Raw genomic sequence first — 8,456 nt, 5'->3', positions numbered from 1 at the left:
ACATGCATGTTGTGCGCATACATCAATACATGTATATAGTACATGCATATAATATGTGATGCCTCATGTTTCTCTTCTCTCTCTATATATATACACACACACACACACTAAAATTTTGCATATTAAATCATGTGTACGCATACACCTCACTACCTCAGAATTAATGTGTGTGTGTTTGAACTACTTAGTTCACCACAACTAATTAGAAAAAATTTCTTTGATTATCAAGTGCGGCATCTAAATATCTTATATCATTCTCACATGGTGTTGCAAGTGGACTGGTTGAAACACCACGTTGAAGAGAATTCAAGGACGTGTTATGGGCTTCTACTTGATCGACTACTTGCCTTTTACAATAAATAAAAACTTCAACAGACCTTTGGATTAAGTATTTTTTAAGTACAGCCAGTACTGTTTGTTGTTGCGATATTGGTGTGAGTTATGACTTTTAAAAGCTTGGCCACTCTCTAGTGTAATGTGGTTGGATAAAAACATGTTTTCATATTGTTTGCAAAGTAGAAAGAAGTTCATGTTTCTTTGTACATATCACCTGATATTTTTTGTTCGTTTCCGGTCGGAGTCCATTCCGAATCCGTAGTCCGATATAATCCGCATTCGATCAATATCTGCTCCGCTCGGAATCCGACAAAAAAATGGTAAAGGATATGGTAAAGGCATTATCCGATCCAATCTGATTACATATCTATGCATGAGTCCATACTAGTTTAACACAAATACACTAGAAACATGCATGAGGAGAGCATGCATGAAGAGGGAACGACTATGCTGAGATGAGAATACAACCAAATGCACCCTAATTTACTCTGCCTCTAGCTAGTGTAGTGCTCTACTCACTTGTTGGCGTTTAATGATGACCCTCCATCTCCATGCATGTGTTTGCGTTGCCTTGCCCCAGTGAATGAAGAAAGGCAGCAACCTAGATGTGTTTGAATCTCAACGTACTTGGGAGTGCCAGATACTATGTGTATGTGAGCAGTTTGGTCGTCTTGACTTGCGTTAACGACGTCTTGCCTAAAGCTGATGTGAGGAGGGATCGGATGGGATGCTCATCACAGGTCCATTTATATATACGTTTTCGTGTGCGCGTATAAAATAGATAGACAGACCGGCGACCGCATTATGGGTGACTCCACGAATTCACCTCTCTCTCCCGGCCGGCGTTGGCTCCTCTTTCTTACGATCAATCCATCACCTTTTTCATTTCTTTTTTTTTAATTTGCGGAGAGGACAAGTCCAAACTCCTTTTTCTAAATGTGAAATGACTTCTTCTCAATCTCAATCTAGTCTAACCAAGAAAAGAAGAAAAATCTAATCTAAGGAAGAAAAAAAAGAAACGACTTATTTCTTTTTTCTTGATGGGGTGATAAAAATACAAGTATGTACCTGCGTATGCTCTCTCTCTCTCTCTCTCTCTCTGAATAAAACGAAAAATATATAACTGAGTACCAATAAAAATTGACACATGATAAATTTAACAAGAAAGTGATCACATTGTACGACACTATATATGCATGCATGAATGAAAAAAAAATGATTTGATAAGAACAAGCCGCCGCAACCATCAACTACGCAACCTATCTACGAGCCAACGCCAAGGCACCAAGGTACCCCACCACTTACAAGCCGCAAAGATCACAGAAGGAGGGCGAACCTGCGGGCTCAAATCCTCGTCCTGCGGGCTCAAACAACTAAACAAATGATCAAGGGCTCAAGCCACGAATAATTCATTATTTTATGCAAGGAGATTTAATGCCTATCATTTTTCACATGCCTTCTCCTTGTTATGGTTGTTGGTTAGGCGACACAACATGTTATCATATTGGAGACGTCAATACGGAACCCAATAATAGTAGGGTGTTTTTCGAGACCACAAAGTGAGTTGTTATTATCACCAAAACACAAAGGCGGGCAATGCCCTAAGGCTGCCCGTAATGGGAGTATCATACGTAGTATCATGCATGTCAACTAAGCAATTTTGATGAGGTGGCATAGAATTAAATGAAGAAAGAGAGGCTTGAGTATCATATCATGATACCATATCCTATTAAATGATGTACTATTTTGTGTCATGCATAATAATAAATGTAGTCCTCTATGATACTCCCTCCGTTTTTATTTAGTCTGCATATTAGGTTTGACTGAAGTCAAACTTCATAAAGTTTGACCAACTTTATAGAAAAAATTATAAGCATTTACCATAACAAATCTATATGATGTGTTAGTACATTCAATAATGAATCTAATAGTATTGATTTGTTAATGTATATATTAATATTTTTGTTTATAAACTTAGTCAAAGTTTACAAAGATTGACTTTGACCAAAGCTAATATGCAGACTAAATAAAAACGGAGGGAGTACCAACTTATGATACTATGCATTAGGGATGTAGTATCATAGACTAGTATCATATGCATGATACTAGTATATGATAATCCACATTACAACCAGCCTAATAGTACAGGAGCCCGGACGCGACGCCTTTGATGATGTGAAGCCTCTGCGTCCAGGAGAGCATGACAGGCGCTACCTTGGGCATGCACTCGTAGACCATGAGAAGCTCTTTCTAGTGCCGACAATAGCCAATGAGGTGGACGAGGTTCCGCTGCCGCAGGTGGCAAGGATGATGATCTCGGTTGTTAACTGGGCCAACGGCCAACCCCTGCCTTGACTCGAAGGAGATAATCACCGCGGGTCTCCTTGGGGAGAGCTAGCGCTGCTAGCCACTTTGCCCAAGTTTCGCTAGTGATAATTTTCAGACGTGTTTCGTAGTTGAGGCGAGGGAAGCCGGCTTTCCATTTGTTTTCACATTTTTTTTCTTCGTTTTCTTTTTTCTTCTTCACTTTTTGTTTAGTTTCCTTTTTCCTTTTCCATTTTTTGCTTTCTTTTGTTGTTTCTTCTTCGGGTTTTTGTTTCTTTTTCGGTTTCTCCTGTAAATATTTGCTCAACACTTTGCAAATCTTTGTTTAACATTTTTTAAATACTTGCTCAACATTTTTGTATACATGATCAACATGTTTTCATATAACTATCAATATTTTTTCAAATAATTGTTCCACATTTTCAAATATTTGCTCAACATACTTATATAAATGATCAATACTATTTTTCAAATATTTGACAACATTTTTGAAATACTTGTCCAACATTTTTTAAATAATTTTTCAACATTTTAAATATTTTTTCAATATTTTTAAATAATTATTCAATATTTTTATGTACATGATCAACATTTCTTCAAATACGTGCACAACATTTTTTCAAATACATGTTTAACATTTTTTAAATACTCGTTCAGCATTTTTCAAATGTTTTTTGGAGAGTGTTTTCTGTAATATATACATTTAGACTATTTTTATTTTCAAGTATAAACAATAGTAGAAAAATAAAAGAATAAAAATCAGAAAACGTATAAATAAAACTTAGAATGTGCCCTCCAGCGACCTGGGCCGGCCATGTGCAGCTGCCTCGACGCGAACGCGAGGAAACGCCCTATTTGCCGTGCTCAGCCGCAAACAGACAGGGTTTCGCACTGCCTATCGACCGCTGGAGGGCGGGCCGGCCCGTTAACCGCTCCAACCCTATCGGTTTTGGGAACCTTCTATGAATGTTCCTAGCCGGGTTTTTTTTCGGTTTTGGAAACCTTTTAAAAGCTCCAGAACCGGTTTTTTCTTTTTCTTACTTCCTGGTCTTCTCTTTTTGCAATTTGTTTGTATTTTCAACGAATTTTTCAGATTTTTTTTAAATTGAAATTTCCAGATTTTCTTTAATTTTCAGAATTTTTCCCTGTTTTCACATTTTTGTACAGAAATTTCATAAAAGTATAGAATTTAAAAGATTGTTCGTTTTGTTTCAAAAACTGCTCAAAATTTCAAGAAGTGTTCGTATTTTTTAAGTTTGTTCACAAACTACAAAATATTCGATTGAAGGAATATGTTCCCGTCTTCAAATTTTGTTCAAATTTTTTAAAAAATATTCACGTTTAAAATTTTGTTCACAAATCCAAAAAGTGTTTGCGTTTTTAAATTTTGTTGACGAATTAGAAAATGCTCAGGAATTTCAAAAAATACTCTTATTTTCGAAAATTGTTCAGGAAGTATAAAAAATGTTCCCGTTTTCAAAATTTCTTCCTAAATTCAGAAAACTTTCACATTTTTCTATTTTGTTCGCATATTCAGAAGAATCTGGGAATTTACAAAATGTTCCTGTTTTCCAGATTTGTACAGAAATTGAATAAATGTTCTTTTTAAAAAAAAATCAAAGATTAAGATATGTTTGGGAATTTCAGAAAATGTTCCAATTCCGAAATTTGTTTAGAAATTTAGAAAATATTCCTGTTTTTGGAAATGTTCACGTAGAAGTTCATTATGGGTATGAGTAAAAGAAAAGTTGATAGTACTATCGCAAACTAGTGTATCACCAGGTTATCGTTGCATGTCTCACAAACATGCTGGTTTTGCAACAACGTTTGGTATACTCTCGCCATCCATGTGGCACTTCTGCATATGCAATGTGAAGGTCCCGACATAGCGGTCTAGGAAATGCTAACGAGATATATAGGGTCGCGCTATTCGTCACCCGGGGTAAGGAATAGTTATTCTTCACCCCCCCCCTCTATTTTACCATCAATACACCGTAATTTTCGTTCCTAAGTTTTGTCTTATTTCCGACGTAAAAAGAGACCGTAAGAAAATATATAATCGTCGTACAAAATATTTTATGTTATGTAAAATTACAAACGTAAAAACATAGTCTAAAATACACATAAACTGTAAATTTTCTTGTCTTATGACCTATATTTTTATTTTCTTATGTCAAATTTTATGTAGTGAATTAATAGAAATGTAACTATTTGAATTCCAAACGTCATTTAATTATGAAATGATCGTAAGATTACCTCGGGTGAAGAATAACTTATTCTACACCATGGGTGATGAATAATAACACTATATCTCTACTCCTAATGGACGAGTTGGTTGAATAGTCCCATCATTTTCGTATGGTTTATTTTCGTCTGGCTTTTTTCGTCTGGTTTTTTTCGTCCCATCACCCACCATCCCCCTCCCACTGGTTTTTCCTCTTTTCTCGTCTGGCCGGCAATACCCAACGTATTTATGGTAATCAATCACAATTAATATACGTATGGTAAGGCTATAAACTCAAAAATCTCAAATATGATAATTATAGTAAGAAATCAATCCAGGTATGGTAAGGCCATAACTTAGGAAATTTCAAATATGGTCATTATATGGTAATAAATTTAAATTACCCCAAAGGCTATCAATCCAGGTATGGTAAGACCATAACTCAGGAAATTTCGAATATGGTAATTATATGGTAATAAATTTAAATTACCCCGAAGGCTATCTCTACTCCTAAAAAAGGAGACTGTGGTAGGTCATTGTATCGTTCGTTTGTCTCGTCCAACCCCCTTTTCCCGTTCTGTTCGGTTTACGAAAGGCAAGTTTCGATATGATTTGATTGCATGACACCTTTGCATTTTCCCTGTCCTACAAAATCAGATCGCGATATGATTTGATTGTTTGACATGATGCACCGTAAAAGGAGCGCGACCTCCCACCAGAACTCACCGATCTTCTCTCCACGCACCGTCCGGCTCCCTTGCGTCGCTGCCGCCCCAAGCTCTCCACCGGCGCTGCGACGGCCGCGACATCCCATAAGCCGCCGCCTTCCCTCCAGTTCTGGGTTGCCATCGACTCCCCTGCGTCATTCAAGGTCAGGTGGAGGTTGTGGCACCATCCATCTGCCTGCGTAAGTGCATGCCTCCTCGCCCTGGTGATGCGGCTATTGGCGTCAGAGGGTCGTCACCCAGTAGGACTGCATCCTCTCGCGTCACCACCCGACTGATCCGGCACTGGCGATTGGCATCTTCCTGCCGAGGGACCCCGTCCTGCCCTGCGCTTCGTCCATCCGCTGTTCGCCTCCGCTCCTCTCGCGTCTGACAAGCACATGGGCGAAGCCCATCGAAACCCTGCCAGGCCCGTCAACTCAACTCACACGCATGCTCTGTTTCTCTCCTTCCAAACCTCGAACAGAAGTGCTAGGGTTAGCCCCGTCGCCAATCGCAGCCCCTCCTACTTGGCGGCCACTCGGAGTCCTTTGCCGGACCTCGCTGCCCTGGTCCGCCGCCGCCATCTGTACCCCTCGACGCACCCGGTCAGCGGCCACCGACCACACCCCCTCGCACCAGCGTTCATCCCATTGCTTATATGTCCAAGCATTCATGTCTTCTGGAACATGTGTTTAATTTGTGAATTGTGCACACGGGCGAAAGTGTAGAACCGATCACATCGATCTGGACAACGGCGATGCTTGAAAGTGTGGCACCGGTTTTTCCCTCTTTGTTCAGAGAAAAATCGCAAGAGGTAATTGGCAGGCCTTCTTACTGCTGCAATTATCAATTAGCAGAAGCTGCAAGTTTGCTTCTCTGGCTAAATTGGTGATGGGCGAAAACAATTCTCACATGGGTGTATATCAATCGCATGAATACATGATAACTTGCAGGCTTGCTCATTATGATTAATTCATGCCAGTATGTTCAAAGAGAAATCTGTACGAGCCGCCACTGTAATCAGGTCTAATAAATAGATCAGGTCTAATTTGAGATGCAATCGAGCAGCTGAAGCGAGTCGACGAGGTCTTGGCTATTGCTGCTGACCTATTTGTTTGAGCCGCCACTGTACCGGTCGTTGGTACCGATGGAGCGGTGAGACGGCGGACAATCATGGTGAGATATAGAGACTCGATGTACTATCAGTGCATTATTGTCTTGTGGCTGTGGCCAAATGTAAACGGACATCTTCCAGCAATTTGCCATATTATTTTTTGAGTAGTGTATTGTAACATTGCATTTTCGTAATAGGAACCAAGTCACACACAAATGGGCCTGATGTCACATAGTCGATGTTTTGTACATATAACAACCTGTAAATCTTAATTTAGTTGCTATTGGAAGGCTCTGATGCTTAGGAACCTTGTATGTTGTGAAATTAGCAACGGCATGTATGTGTTTCTCTCCCTGGCTCCACATCAGACTGTTGCTCTAATATTCGTTCTAGGTTATTTAGTTGCTATTGCAAGGCTCTGATGCTTAGGAAACTTGTATGTTGTGAAATTAGCAATAGCATGTATGTGTTTCTCTCCCTGGCTCCACATCAGACTGTTGCTCTAATATTTGTTCTAGGTTAAGAAAGGCAAAAAGATGCTTATTCTCCGTGGTACAAAGACTAGCGCAGTTAACTCCGTGGTGGCGGATCTTTTTCACCCGAAGTGTTATCATGCCGTGAAGTATATCAGGCCATTTGAGAGCATGTGTATCTATCTACAAAGAATACAACACATTTTTCTATCTACAAAAGAATGCACTACCTTGATCTTTTCGTGTTTTTGGAAATGTCTACCGCATAATTGTATGTTACATCTTCTTCTCTTTAATTTACCAACTGTGAATTTTCTATGACATGGCTAACCAGATTTTTACTTTAGGGAAAACAAGCTGGTGTAGGAATCATCTTGTTTGGTGTTTGGTTGCGGCTGGAAGCTTCTCACGTGTGTTACCATCAGACATAATTATTCCTACTTTTCTCATTCCTGATGTGGAGGTTGGCATGTTGTATTGTAGCGGACTTGGATAGTATCACATCATTATTATTTTCATTGTTTATTTTTTATAAGTACTTTAAAGTTATTTGTAGATTATCATCGGACCTTCAACGGTTTTTTAAACACAATACAAATGCAAGCATTCATATATACTTGCATGCATTCACTCCTATGAACACGCACACACACCCTATTCCTACGAGCACCTCCGAGAGACTGAGCCGACATGTCATCTTAAAATTTTACGAAGTCACAATAGGCGCCTCGTAGACGACGGGAATGTCTCCTCCCACTAAACCAGAAATCCTGAAATAAATTCAGGATAAATGCTAGCACCTGGATTTGAACTCCTGTGGGATGGGGATACCACTATCCCTGTAATCATGCAACCATAGGTTGGTTCACGATCTTCAACAGTTGAGAGATGAACCTGCATGGAAGTTTTCATAACAAAGGAGTTGTCATTATTTGCAAATGCTTTACTTTCATTATATGTAAATGCTTTATTTGTGGATATGAACTATAGTTTTGAGGTGAATAAACATTGTCGGATGACAATGTTGCTTGATGTGCTTGAGGATATGGTATATCATCGACACCATTCATTTTGAACCATTAGAATATTTGTGCTCCCGTGGAAACACACGAGCAATTACCTCCTGTTGTCGGACGCGTAAAGAATGGGTTACATGCATCAATGGGACGAGACTTGCCTGCTCCCTTCCCGTGCTCCCATCCGTGCTCCTGCGTATGCGGCTTGATTTGATTGGAAGAAAATAAGGCCCGGCCCCACCCCCTGAAAATCAGGGGGGG

This window comes from Triticum dicoccoides, chromosome 3A (genome assembly GCF_002162155.2).
Source record: "Triticum dicoccoides isolate Atlit2015 ecotype Zavitan chromosome 3A, WEW_v2.0, whole genome shotgun sequence".
NCBI classification, from domain to species: Eukaryota; Viridiplantae; Streptophyta; class Magnoliopsida; order Poales; family Poaceae; genus Triticum; species Triticum dicoccoides.
This window is presented reverse-complemented; position numbering follows the sequence as displayed.